We start from the raw sequence: 13,550 nt of genomic DNA, 5'->3' as shown, positions 1-13,550 counted from the left end.
AGGAAATCATTGGTTACTGTGACCAAGATGCAAAATTACTTTCTAATTGTTTTAAAAAGAAGTACTCTAGATCACTTGTAAAGTAAAACAAGTCTCATGTGCACACCATGTCTGAAGGAATTACTTGCTATATCTCTGACAGTTGCAGGAAAACCCCTCCATGCTAAAAATTATGATTGATTTTGATATTAAAGATAAAAAACTTTGGCTGCAAACTCGGCCTGGCCCCGCAGGACAAATTGCACTCAGCTCAGGGCACCAGGTCTGTTGCTGCAATGCAGGTCTTGCTGGGAGTGTTGGCCAATCCTCAGCCTCCCAGCACAGTTGTCAGAGGGCCGAAGAAGACACAGTTAGGTGGACCCTCCTGTCAATTATTTTCTTTCAAGTGAGACTGCTTATAAAAGGCTTCAGAGGTTGGAACCGCTGGGGAGCTTGTCCTTTGAAGTTCATGTTTCCATTCTGCTGTTAGTCTCAAGAGTCACTCATACCCCAGAATTATTGGCAAACTACACCATTCCCCCTCCACCAAAGAACCTGCTACAAATAAAGAAGTCATAGCATGTGAATGTACTTAAAAACAATGCTTTGTTGGAGGTTTTTTTTGCTGTCAAGGTGTAATTTTCTTTGGGGATCAGGTTTGAGAAATGGGCTAGAATTTTTTTTATTTACAGATTCATTTGTTATTTTCCTACAGCAGTGCATATTCATACACACAGGTACGCCTTTACAACTTGGATATAACAGGAAAAGTTTTATTTTTTTTAAATTTTTTTAAAAATTTTTAATATTTATTTTAGTTTTCGGGGGACACAACATCTTTGTAGGTGGTGCTGAGGATTGAACCCAGGCCTCACACATGCCAGGTGAGCACACTACCATTTGAGCCACATCCCCAGCCCCAACAGGAAAAGTTTTAAATATTCCTTTTTATTGACCACTTTGTGTTACACTGAATTCTGCCCTTTGGGGCTGCCAAGAAATATCTTTATTTTACAGAGGAGAAAGTGATGTTAAGAGGTTAAAAATCACTTGTCCAGGGACCCTCAGTCAGTGAACGTTGGACCAGAATTTTTAAAAATCCAGGTCTCAATTGAAAGTCTTGGCTCTTACACATCATCGGGTTTTACTTGGGGAAGAGGGATAGAGGCCTCCAATTCCCTTTCTTGCCTTTAATACCAAACTTCTAGGTTCTGGAAGAGCAGTCACCACTGCAGTACCCTGGGCTACATGTGCATGTGTACAAACACAACTTCCTTGGTGCTTCACTGTCTTTTTCACACTCTACACCCTCCATGTAACCTCTGGCCCTCACTTTCCTGCTCCCATCACTTCCCCAGCCTCTCCTCATTCAGATTCCGTCAGGACCCAGGCACAAACTGCATATGAATGCAAAATGAGGATCATCTTCCACCTTTGGTTTCATAACCTATGTTTTATTTTTCCCCAAACGATATGATATTTGGATAATCCTCATTTTCTGAATCTCGTAGTAGATCCTCTGGGCTGTGAATCCAACACTCATTCTTAACTCACTGAGGTTAGTATTTTTTTCTTATAGACTCACCACTTGCATTGTAACAGGCGTTGAGAACTTAGGTGCACAGGCAAGAATCTAAGGTGGGTCACCCACATCAGCCAGAATCCAAGTCCACAGAGTTATGACGCTTGTCTTAGTTGACTTAGCATTGCTGCAACCAAAATATCTGACACGAACTACTGAGAATAGGGAAAGTTTATTTGGGGATCACTGCTTCAGAGGTCTCAGTCCATAAATAGCTGACTCCATTGCCCTGGGCCCAAGGTCCGGCAGCCATGCCCCACCTGCATAAAGTTACCACCCAGTGAGTCCATTCAAAGCAGGACAGATTGGATTATAGCTTTCATAATCAAATCATTTTACTTCTGAATATTCCTGCATTAACAGGAGCTTTTGGGGGACACCTCATAGCTAAACTATCTAAACATTACCTAAACACTTAATTGGTGCCCCTACAACTAAAGAACAATGGTGAAGACCCCGAGAGAGGCAGCTCAGGGGGTGGGGATCCTATTTATACAACAAAATTTTGCTGGCCCTTGTAAATGTCTCTTCTTAGTCTTGTTCCCACAGATAAGTTGTTGCTCCTTTTTCAGCTTCAGTGATTTACATTGAAATGCAAATCTTTGCTGACAATGTACAGAAAATCCTAAATTAGTGGTTCTTGGTGGAGATAAACAACATTTTTTCACTCACTGGAACTTCTTTTTCAAAACGCACAACCAGTAAACACACACACACACACACACACAGAGATACACACACCCCCGCCCCCCCAAACAAAATAATGCCCAGTCTGTTTGCATCTCACGTACATTGAGATGGGGTTTGGAGCATGAGAGCTATATCAGAATATTTGGAGCAGGGACAGATGTAGCTCAAAAACTCCCTAGAAAATTCAAGTCATTCCATCCTTTCCAACATGAAGCCTTATTAGTTCTTCAGTGCATTTTTCAACAGATGATTTGTTATATTACTGAAGGCTGACTACAGAAGCATCCCCTGAAAGTTAGTATATTTGGGGACCATGGGCTTATAGAAAAACCAGAAAAGGCAGAGGTCTTGGAATGTGAATGCCAAGGATGATGTTCAAAACAGTCACCTCCCCACTGTCACCCACAGAATAAGGCTAAAATCGTTTTCCTCTGGAGGTTGGGGCAAGGCCAGGAGGGAAAATAGTAGATGACCCTCTTAGAGAGAGAAAAGTGGCTACTCCTAGTAATGCAACTGTGGAACCCACAGTCATTCCATCAGTACTGAAGTTAGTGCAGATAAGCTCCCTCGGGTGTTTCCTGTTTTGATGGCAGGGATGGCTGGGCCCTGGCTGCAATGCTGAAGTGGGTTTGAGGCCCCAGGACTCACAAAAATTGCCCCTTTGTTGCTGAGCTAGAGGGAAATAGCAGGGCTTTCTTAGTCTCTCTGGGCTGCCTCAATACCATAAACAGGTGGCTGATGGACAACCGAAATTCATTTCTCATAATTCTGGAGGCTAGAAAGTATAAGATAAATATAAGAGTTTGATGAGGCCCTATTATCTGGTTCAAAGATGGTGCCTTGTCCCTCTGTCTTCACCTGGTGGAAGGAATAAAGCACCAATGATAAGAAAGGCTCTGCATGTGTGGTCTAATCCAAGGTCCCAGCAGCTAGTACCATCACCCTGAGGGTTAGGATTTAAAGATCTGAATTCTAAGGTGGCATGGACATTCAGACCCCCCCCCCACCCCGGGCACACACACACACACACACACACACACACACACAAACTACTTACCAATTGAATGTCAGTTGTGACAAATGTTCACTTCAAGGGGACCTGAGCTTCCAGAAGACAATGGAAGGTCACTGAGGAACTGTGATGAGGCAGAGGTTATTGAAAAAGTTCTCTGGGAAAACACCTTGGCTGTCACCCAGTCCAGCCATTATTTTTAAAGCCTTGAGGCAGACATTATGGGCAAATTTAAAGCCAATATATGCAATCAATAAACGTGGAGCTGCTCTGGCTGTAGTAGGGATAAAGGGCCCGGGGCTCCACCTACCACCCCATTCTCCTATTCCCAGTTCCCCTTCACAGTGGTCAATTTGAAAACCTCTGGTCACTGAATCACAGCTTGTGACACCATAGGAGATAAACAGCCAGAGAGGTGAAAGGACAACCCAAGGTTACAGGGACAAGAGGCAGCAGCTATTGATACCGCCGGTTACTGGTGACGAGTTCTGCTCCCTCACGTGTTAAAGTTTGAACGTTAGAGAAGCACGCCGAGGCAAGCCTATAAAGCAGGGTTTATTTAAAAAGGGGTAATACAGACTTCTCCTGGGAGGGTGTCCTGGTATCCCAAGAAGCGAGGCGTTCTGCCCTTTTTGTATGTTCTAGGTTTGCTTCATTCTCTTGCCCTCTTCCCCTAATCTCTCTCCTTTCTGTGACTAGGCATCTGACTAGACCTAGGATATGCTGGGTGGGATGGCCACAGGTGGGGGGAAGGGGGAAGGGCAGGAAGGAGCAGCCAAGGACACATTAACAATCTCTGGCTCCCTGTAGGGAGGGGCAACTCCTGGGACAGGTTACCTTGGCCACAGGTTGGATCTGGGGCAGGTTCTTGGTAAGGGTGGAGGAAGGGCTCTGAAGGAATTAACATTTCAATCCCCGGGCGGGGGGACAGTCTCCAACTTGCTGGACTCACTCAAAATTGGCCTCCTTGATCGGACTCGACTAGATTTACCTGTCTGTACTGACTGCCTAATTCTGGCTTCATCATGACCCACGTCTCTCAAGTCCAAAAAGCCGTGGAGTGGCAGGGAAGGACCAGACTTTTCTAATGCACCTTGAATCTTGGGTCCGATTTCTGGTGATTGTTGACATCACACACACTGTCACAAAGTATATCTGGCTGGGCCCTAGAGGGACCCCTGACAGGTGGTCACTTTCTAGAGTCCTAAATGGGGGATGGGGGAACAAAGAGAGCCTTTTTTGTTTGTTTTGTTAATCTTACTTACTAAACCACCTTACTTCGTATCTATTCCTTTAAACTCCACACATAATTGGACTTCATATTGTAAGGGACTGGTGAAACGTCAGAGGAAGAGACCACCAAGAGACTGTCTCATGCAACAGCAAAGGGTTTATTTGGGGACCAGCATGCTGGGGCTCAGAGCTCACTTGAATAGAGCAAAGAGAGAGAGCCCTGAGAACAGCTTAAGCAGAGCTTATATACTTTCCTTCAAGAGGGCAGGGAGGGAAGTTCATTGACAGGTCAGGGGGAGTGGGCAGTTTGCCTGCAACCGAGTGAGGGAGTGCATTCTGCAGTTTGGCAGTTGGGGACAGCACATTCTGGGAACAAGATTAGCAAACAGTTCTCAGGATTTTAACAGTGTTTTGTTAAGCATATAGAAAAACGGAGTGACAAGTACCTATTTTATTAACCTTTCATTATCTTCCTTCAGTTCATTCTCTTATACCATCCCGAGTACAGAATGGCTATAAGGGAGAGAAGAAACAATTGCCTCTGAGGATATCTTGTAATGCCAGATTCATGGGACCCCAACAGACCTTCAGGAGCTGAATCCAATGCAATCACACAAAAGTCTTTATTGCAAGCTCGAGCCTGGACTCACAACTGTTCCCTACACAGCAGTCCCAGGGAGTGAGTCCTTTGTTCAGTGAGATTTTATAGGTTTTGGGGGGATACTCTGTGCATCACAACATCACACAGCAAATCATTCCACACCACGGGAAAGTCAAACAACAACTCTTAACATTGATTAGCACATTCACTGGAGGGAACAAGTTGGGGAGGGGTGATTGGTTAGTACAAGAGGGGGATTCCTTTGAACTGACTGGTTTAGGCCACGAGGGGTGTATGTGCTAAACTAAACTGCGTGGTTTCCAACATGTTATCAACCACCATAAACTACTGAGGGGTCATCTGGCATCCCAGGTATTTTCCCTGTCTCATGCTGATTGGTGGTTGCTAGGGAGTTGCTATGGGTCCTCACCTAGCCTGAGTCAGGCACAGATCTCTCTTATTATTTACAAACAACTCAGCAGGGTGGGTATGTGCCTAGGAGTGCTCCATGGGTTTTTCCCAGGACAAGGGTCGCGCCCCCTTCCTTGGACAGGCCTTGAGGTAGAAGCTGCTGTTATTTATTTATTTTCAAAAATGGAGTCATATCAGTTTCTCAATATGGATCTTGAATTTCAAGCCTTTAGAACTGTGTGTAGGCAAGTGGCTGTTTAAGTTGTCCAGCCTGGGGTCTTTGTTATGGCATCCCCAGCAAACAAATACACCCCACTTCAGGGAGTCTAGGCCTATGACCTGGCGGTATCTCCTCAATGCCTATGAGGAAATGTAGTGTTGTGATGTGATGTAAATCTCCAGCCTCAGCCCTGGCTCCTTTTAAAACAATTCATGGAGGTTTAAACAATACTAATACCTGGGTTCCATTCCCAGAGTTTCTGATCTAATTAAAATGAGGTGTAGCTGGGTGTGAGGTACAGGCCGGTAATCCTAGCAGCTCAGGAGGCTGAGGCAGGAGGATTGCAAGTTCAAACCCAGCCTCAGCAACTTAGCGAGGCCTGAAGCAGCTTAGTGAGGCCTTAAGCAACTTAGTGAAACCCTGTCTCAATAATGATAAATAATAATAAGTACATGCATATAGTTAGGAATGTGGCTCAGTGGTTAAGTGCCCCGGGGTATAAACCCTGGTAAAAGAAGAAAAATAGGATGAGGTGTGACCCTGGCATTCTCCATGTGATGCTAAAATAGGGAGAATAATAGCTTTAGAATAATTCTACTACATTTGTTTGTCTATAACTTTTTATGACTTGTGATAGAAAAAATTGTTTTTCTCTCCTGATATGTAAAATGGATCTTCAAAATTCTGTGTTGAAACACCATGGTAGGTTCTCCCCATGTGGAATCCAATGGTGCTGCTAAACATCATGAAGTGTGGGAAGGATGATAAGGCCCTGGAAGGCAAACAGCAGGAGGACCATCTCACACTTAGGTTCTTTCTTTTAAGTGAGAGGTGCAGGCTGTAGTAATAGGAAAAAATGTCATTTACATCTGACCTGACAGTGTGCTATTTCATCTGGAGAATTTTTTTGTGTGAAAATTTCTTTCTTTGAATCCAGCCTAATCCAGGGCCCAGGCTACTCTAAAGATATCCCCCTGGATCTTATGAAGTCTATAAAATGTCCTGCATTTCTGTAAGTTACAATTGATGGTCCTCTGGAAGCCGTCTGAGACACTGCAGAACTGAAATCTGTTTTCTTTACTAAACACAATTAAAATGTCATTTATTCCTGCTTTGCAACATCTGTGATACCTAAGAAATCAAAGCTTTCTTTCTAAAATCAACCCACAAAACAGTTGAGACGATTCTTGGGCATTTTATTTATTTTTGCCCTTTTATTGTGCTGTTTAAGGAAATCATATCTCCAGATAGACCTTCTATTCAGTAAAAAATCAAGACTGCTTCAATGATGCTGGGAAAACAAATCTGGGGTAGAGACCAAGAGATAAGACTGTAGGTGTTCTGTTTCCTTATGTTACCAAAGAATGTGAGCATAAACACCCCCTTACCCTTGTCTCCCTACGTGTGGTGGTGGGGACAATGTATGGTTACAGGGCCCTGAAAACCTTAGCTTCCATCTCTGAACCTGCAAATTTCCAAACCCTCAACAGAAAGACATGAAAGTCATGGTTTAGACTATCCTAGTATAGAAAATAACCCAAGTATAGATTGTTTTCAAAAGTTTTCCTTTGTTTTCTCTTTTTGTATTTGACAAAATAAGAAATTTCTCTGCCAATACAATTTTTCTTTAGCTTGCTTGCTGGCAACGTTGTACTATTTCTGTTAAAGGAAACAGAGCAAAACACAAAACAATCTTCCTTACTGCTTCAAATCAGAAAAGAAAAATGCTAAGGGGATGTGAGGGGATGTGAAGTCCTGTCAATCATCTTGGGTATGCAAAAGAGGCAGGCACATCACGGGAAAGAAGCAGAGGCCAAGTTGTGTTCAGGGAGCTTGATGGTGTGTATCTATTTGTACATATGTCGCTGACTCCTACGGTTCTGTCTCCCTACTGTGGTGGTGGGGACAGCCTATGGTTACAGGGCCCTGAAAACAAAAGAAAGACAACTCCCTGGCAGATTGTGAAAAAAAAAAAAAAAAGTTGATTTCAGGAAACATGATTACTGCTTAATGTTATTTTAGATGGAAATTCAAATTGTTGAAAATCCCTTCTGAGGGTCTTTTGGATATTTGAAACGTTTATTCTTTGCCTCATAAAAAAAGAACCCATTAATTAATTAGAGTTTGGCAAAGAGAACTGAGTTTTCATTGTTCTTTGTCCAAAACTTCATTTATTTCAGATTTCCCTGAACATTTCCTGTCTTGTTCCTCACTGCACACAGTTCCTAGAGCACCTGTCATGGCTAGAACAATGGCCAAGAGATTAAACACAGCAGGAAAAGATAATTAATCATGGCTTCCCATGTGTTTTTCTTTTCCTTTTTCTCTTTTCTGAGGGAGTGAGATGGAGAAAGTATAGTCTTTAGTTTTATTAATTTGACTTTGATTGCGAGAGTCTTTATCTTTACTGCCTTATTTCTGGATATAAGTAAATATCTTGGTATCGTAGTCCATATTTGGTAGCTATGATAAAATACACAAGGCTGGGTACTTTATAAGGTAAAGAGGTTTACTTAGCTCATAGTTTTGGAGGTGGAAAGTCCAAGATCAGGTGATTGCAATTGTTCTGTATTTGGTGAGCTCCTCTGGCTTTATCACAATTGGATGTTCAGCTTTATATAGAGGGGGCAAATGCTAGAGTGGTGAGCAGAAGAGAGATTTGAAGAAGGTGTCAGCTCACTTATAACAACTCACTCTTGCAAATTCAATCTAGTCCCATGAGAGTTACAACTCTTGAGAGTCAGCACTGATTCAAATGTGGTTCCCCAAATGACCTAAGCATCTCTTAACAGGTACTATCTCTTATAGATTCTATTAACATTGTGATACTGTGGACGATGTCTGTTTTTGGGGAAAAAAACCCACATCTGAATCATAGCACTTGCAGTAAACCAGCCCTGGTCCTTCTCTTAGAAACTACTTACCTCTGCCCTCAAACAGACTGGAAGAGCCAACAACTATAAGTATGTAGGCAAGAAGTATTTTGGGAGCAGGTAGCAGAGCTGTAAACCTAGTGGCAGAGAGAGAAGCATTTTCTGATTCTCTCCTGTACCATTCAGCCTTGGTCAGATCAGAGTACTATTCACTCCCATCTCATCCTGTATAGCATGATGGTAATTTAATACATTAGGGTGAGTATTTGTGTAATTCAAGGTCTTTCCTCCATTCTGGAAGCTCATAATGGTATTGAGTAGCTGACAACCACCAATGTCCTTCCTACTTGCCACGGTACCCTGTGCATCTTTAAACAGATGAAAAAAGAGAAAAAAAGAGTTAAGATTAAACTGTTAACCTGGTTGTCTGATCACTGCTATTCCTGCAATTCTTGCCTTCTGCAAACCGATACTGCTGTGGTGGACATCTGTGCTAGGGGTGCCTTATGACAGTTAGGACTCTGCACAGCTGCTTTAGATTAATAAATTTAGAATTTAGATTAATAAAAATTGATTTCACCCCTAACCACACAGTAAATTCTGGCCACAAAACCTCAGATTTTACATAACACATTGGCTCCCCGTGGAGAGCATGCATTTATTCCTGGATAAGCAGGTGTGTTTAGTTCTTCATATTGACGCCTTACCCTGGGCTGCTCCAGCCATTAGCCTTTCCTCAGGAAGGAGAAACACTGTCTCTTGAAACCTTGTTCATTAAGCCACATGGTCCTATCTTATCCCCTCCTGTCATCACATTCAGCCTGGGCAGCAAGTCCCTAAAGTTGCAGGAGGGTGTTAGGTTGAGTAAATGCTGGGTTCTCACTTATCACAGGGCCAGTGGCTGTCAGCAAAGTCAGTGAATTGATCATTATTTTTGCTCTTCTGTCTGTTGTTCCCGAACTTTTTAAAATAAAGAATTATAGAGCTAGTAGATATAAGTAGGTGGTAGTTCTGAATTGACTGGGGTCAAATGTCAGTGTTTCTTCCTATTCTAATTATTTTAACCATCTCTAGACTCACATGTATTCTAAGTCACTTGGATTTTACTCAGTTCTCTCTCAAGAGGAACTTTCTTTGCCGTGGTATTGTTTTCCTGTTGACTGTACTTATGATATACAATTGTCTAATGATTCTGTAAAAGTATTGTGAATACTTGAGTAATACACATTACTCTCTTAAAGACTCATCTCCTGTTAATGAGCTTTAAGCTCCAGTAGCTGTCGCTATCAATTTTGATTAAAAATGTCCTTTTTGAGTGATATCTATCTCCTCACCTCCATTCCTAACTGTAGTAGGGGTCCACCCAGGAAAACCTGATGTGGGAAATTAGGCTAACTCTTAAAAGAGTTTCAAGGGCATCAATTGTTTGGCCTTTATGGATGGCTGTTACAAACAGATTTGTATGTCAGTTGCTTCAGTCTTATACGCTCTTACTTCGTGAAAATTTTATAGCCTAGCCTATGAATTTGCATTCGTGGAGTGCACAAAGATTCAGGACTGAGAGGCTGACTTACCATCTTGGAGCGATGCGCTGGAGTGGGTTTGTATTGGCTAGTGGGAATCAACAGTTAAATTTTTATGCACTTTTCAAACTGACTGATTTCATGTTGATAGCTTGAAATTGACCACAATGGAAGCATTTACATGAAGAACTCAGCAAATGTTCATTTGGGACTCGGTTTTCCTCTGAGAACCGGCTGGTAAAATATAGCAGCTCACCGCTGACTTGTTAAACCATGCACTTCCTGCAAAAAGTCCCCTTCCATTTGCTAACTATGTGTTTTTGATGATTTGACCCCTCTGGCCTTGCTGATCCTGGACAGACTACCCCTCCAAAGGTAGCCCATTCTCAGAGATGATAAAAAAACTTAGCGCATGGAGATGCCTTCCATATGCAGCCCAACCAATCAGAGCCATACTGGAATTACTGGCCCCCTCCATCATGGGCTACCAACCACATGTCACTCAAGGGCCAGGCACCAGAAAACTAGGGAAAGGCCCGAGCCTCAGAGCCCACTGAAAGTATCCAGACTAACCCATCCAAAACCTGCTTACCCTGCCTCGTTCTTTATGCTCACAGAAACCACAGTAAAGGCTTTTGCCCAACCCCGTCTCCTGACCAACCTGGTCCTTCCCTCTATGGCTTTCCATGGTATGGCATGCCTGATCCTCTTGAGAACTGTGAATGTACCATGCCATATTTTGAATAGCAATCATCTGCTCCTCAGTTGGCATTGCAACAACTCAACAACAATAAAAGCTACAATGAAAAACACCAACCCATAAACCTGGAGTCTCATCTCATAGAGGGACTACTTTTCTCTCATTCATCAAAACAGAGTGGGTACCTGTTTTCATGTTCACAAAGGACCCATAGAAACGATACACTGGCCTCCCACAGAAAAACATAAACCTATAAACTGTAAACAAGCTCCTTGGATTCAGGGAGACTCAGGGTTTATGGCAAGGAGATTTTACTGCAATTGCCCTTGAGGCTGTTTCTTATGACACTTGGGTATCACCAGTGTATCCTAAGTTAGTGATTTTTTTAAAAAAATTAGGTAAAGTAGTAGTGGTGGTATGAAGGAGATGAGTAACCTGTCCTCACCAGATGTGGTTGAACTATATCAGGTCATAGTGATTGTGGGTCTTCAATTCAGCTCAGAGTAACCAGACATGGTGACCAGACCATGTCAGCAGTAAAGGCCAGACTGACTGATTCACCCTCATCAGTTGAAGCTGGGCAGGGTTTTCTAATTACAGCAGGGTCTAGGCACCCACCTGCTTTGGCCCAATGATTAGTCACTCCCAATGTGTTGTTTCCTTTAAGTATACTTTGCCCTTCGAAGACTTCAAAGTTCTATCTACATCCTTTATAAGTGGTGGTTAGGTTCCAGGACCTGTGAGTATATCCTGCTGAAGAGTGGCAAATATTTACCACCCTTATCTGGGCACACGTGTCCCAGTCTAGAGACCTGTATAAGTTCAAGTCATCCGCATGGCATACTGCAGGAATCTGTGATTTTAGTGTAATCGAAAGTTCCAGAATGAACTCTACATCATGTACAACCACAAGAATGGGAAGTTATACTCCATGTATGTATGATATGTCGAAATCCATTCTACTGTCATGCATAACTAAAAAGAATAACAAAAAAAATTACAGAATGCACCACAAAACTTGGCCATTTGATCATTCGTATTTGTATGTGCTTTATTTATATTAAAGATGTGATATACTTTGAAGGAAAACGGGTAGTTATGAAACACAAATGGTAGCAAGAATTATTTTGGATATGACTGTAAGACTGAACATCTCCAAATTATTTGCAAAATTAGATTCCCAGGAATAAACTTCAATATCCAGCAAATATGTAGTAACTTAGCAAACATATAAAGAAAAAAAAAAAAACCAAAACAAAACAAAAAACAAAATAAAACAAAACAAAAAAACTAGACCCTGTTGGATTTTGAAGAATTCCCATGGGAAAATAACAAAGGCTATTAAGTCCTGCAAATAATTCTATTACACACAGATATGTCACTCAGTGGCCAGATAAATACACATTTACTAATGTTATGGAGGCCACTTGGGAAGAAGGAAGCACTGAATACAATTATAAAACACACAGCTCCTTGTTCAGGATAAAGTATTCTTTAACACACAAATGGGCTTTAAAAACATCTTGCCAAAAACTTGGACTCCTGAAGTTACAGCAAAAGGCTCTGCTTTGTACCATTTTTTTTTCTTTTGTAATGTGTACTATTTTGACCCTCACAGAAATTCTCTTTTATTCTGACCAGTGACTACTTCTCCATATTTTAAGTAATTTTTATAATCATGCTCTTAATTTTTAATTTTGAAAAACATACACTATTTTTTTTCCTTCTTAGGCCACAATGCTGACAATTCTCATGTGTCAGAATGATCCAAATGTTGGAAATGATAAATATCCATAGTAGAAACTCATGTGGTGTCTGTGAGTGACCATGTAATCAGGGAAGGTGCCATCTGGCTAATCCAAAACACCTTATGTCTTTAATAATTATAATTCAAAACGGATAACAACGAATAACGTGGTTAATATTTTAACAATTTCTTTGGCTACTGATTCCATGGCAAAGCCTTCAATCATCCCAAAGAATTTCATCTGTGTGATCTTTGACCTTTGATTTGTACTCCATGAAATCTCTAAAGGGATTTTTTTTTTTTTACATCTTAAATGTCAAGGTTGAATTTCTACTGAGAAAAAAAAATGAAGGCACAGATTGTCAGTACATTATTCAATATGATGAATTACATTATTCAATTTTGATTTTGGCAGGAAATTGTTTTTCCTTTCACCCCAAAGCTTTGACATTTTGTACAGAAAGGAGTATACCACCACGCCTGTAATCCCGGTGACTCAGGAGGCTAAAGCAGGAAGATTGCAAGTTTGAGATGTTTTAGGGAGACCCTGTCTCAAAATAAAAATTATAACAAATAAAAGGCTGGGGATGTAGCTCAGTGGAGCAGCACCCCTGGATTTAATACTGAGTACCCCAAAGGAAAAAGGAAAAAAAAAAGACTTAGTTCATTAAGTTAAAAGGGAAGGAGGAAAAAGGACAGAAAAAGAGGGAGGGAGAGAGCGACGGAGGGAGGGAGGGAGAGAGAGAGGGAGAGAGAGAGAGAGAGAGAGAGAGAGAGAGAGAGAGAGAGAGAGAGAGAGAGAGAGAGATATTGAGATTAAATGCTTTTGAAAAACAAGTTTACAAATTTAATATTCTGATTTTTCTCCCAATAAAATCAAATCAAGAGAGAGACTTAGTTTAGTATATTTTGTTTTTTATCAACTTTTGTTCAGTTTTCTTTTAAAAAGTTTCTATGTAATCTTTCTGATGGAAGGAAG

This window comes from Urocitellus parryii, chromosome 2, assembly GCF_045843805.1.
Source record: "Urocitellus parryii isolate mUroPar1 chromosome 2, mUroPar1.hap1, whole genome shotgun sequence".
Classification (NCBI taxonomy): Eukaryota; Metazoa; Chordata; class Mammalia; order Rodentia; family Sciuridae; genus Urocitellus; species Urocitellus parryii.
The sequence above is the reverse complement of the archived record's forward strand: the minus strand, read 5'-3'. Positions refer to the sequence as shown.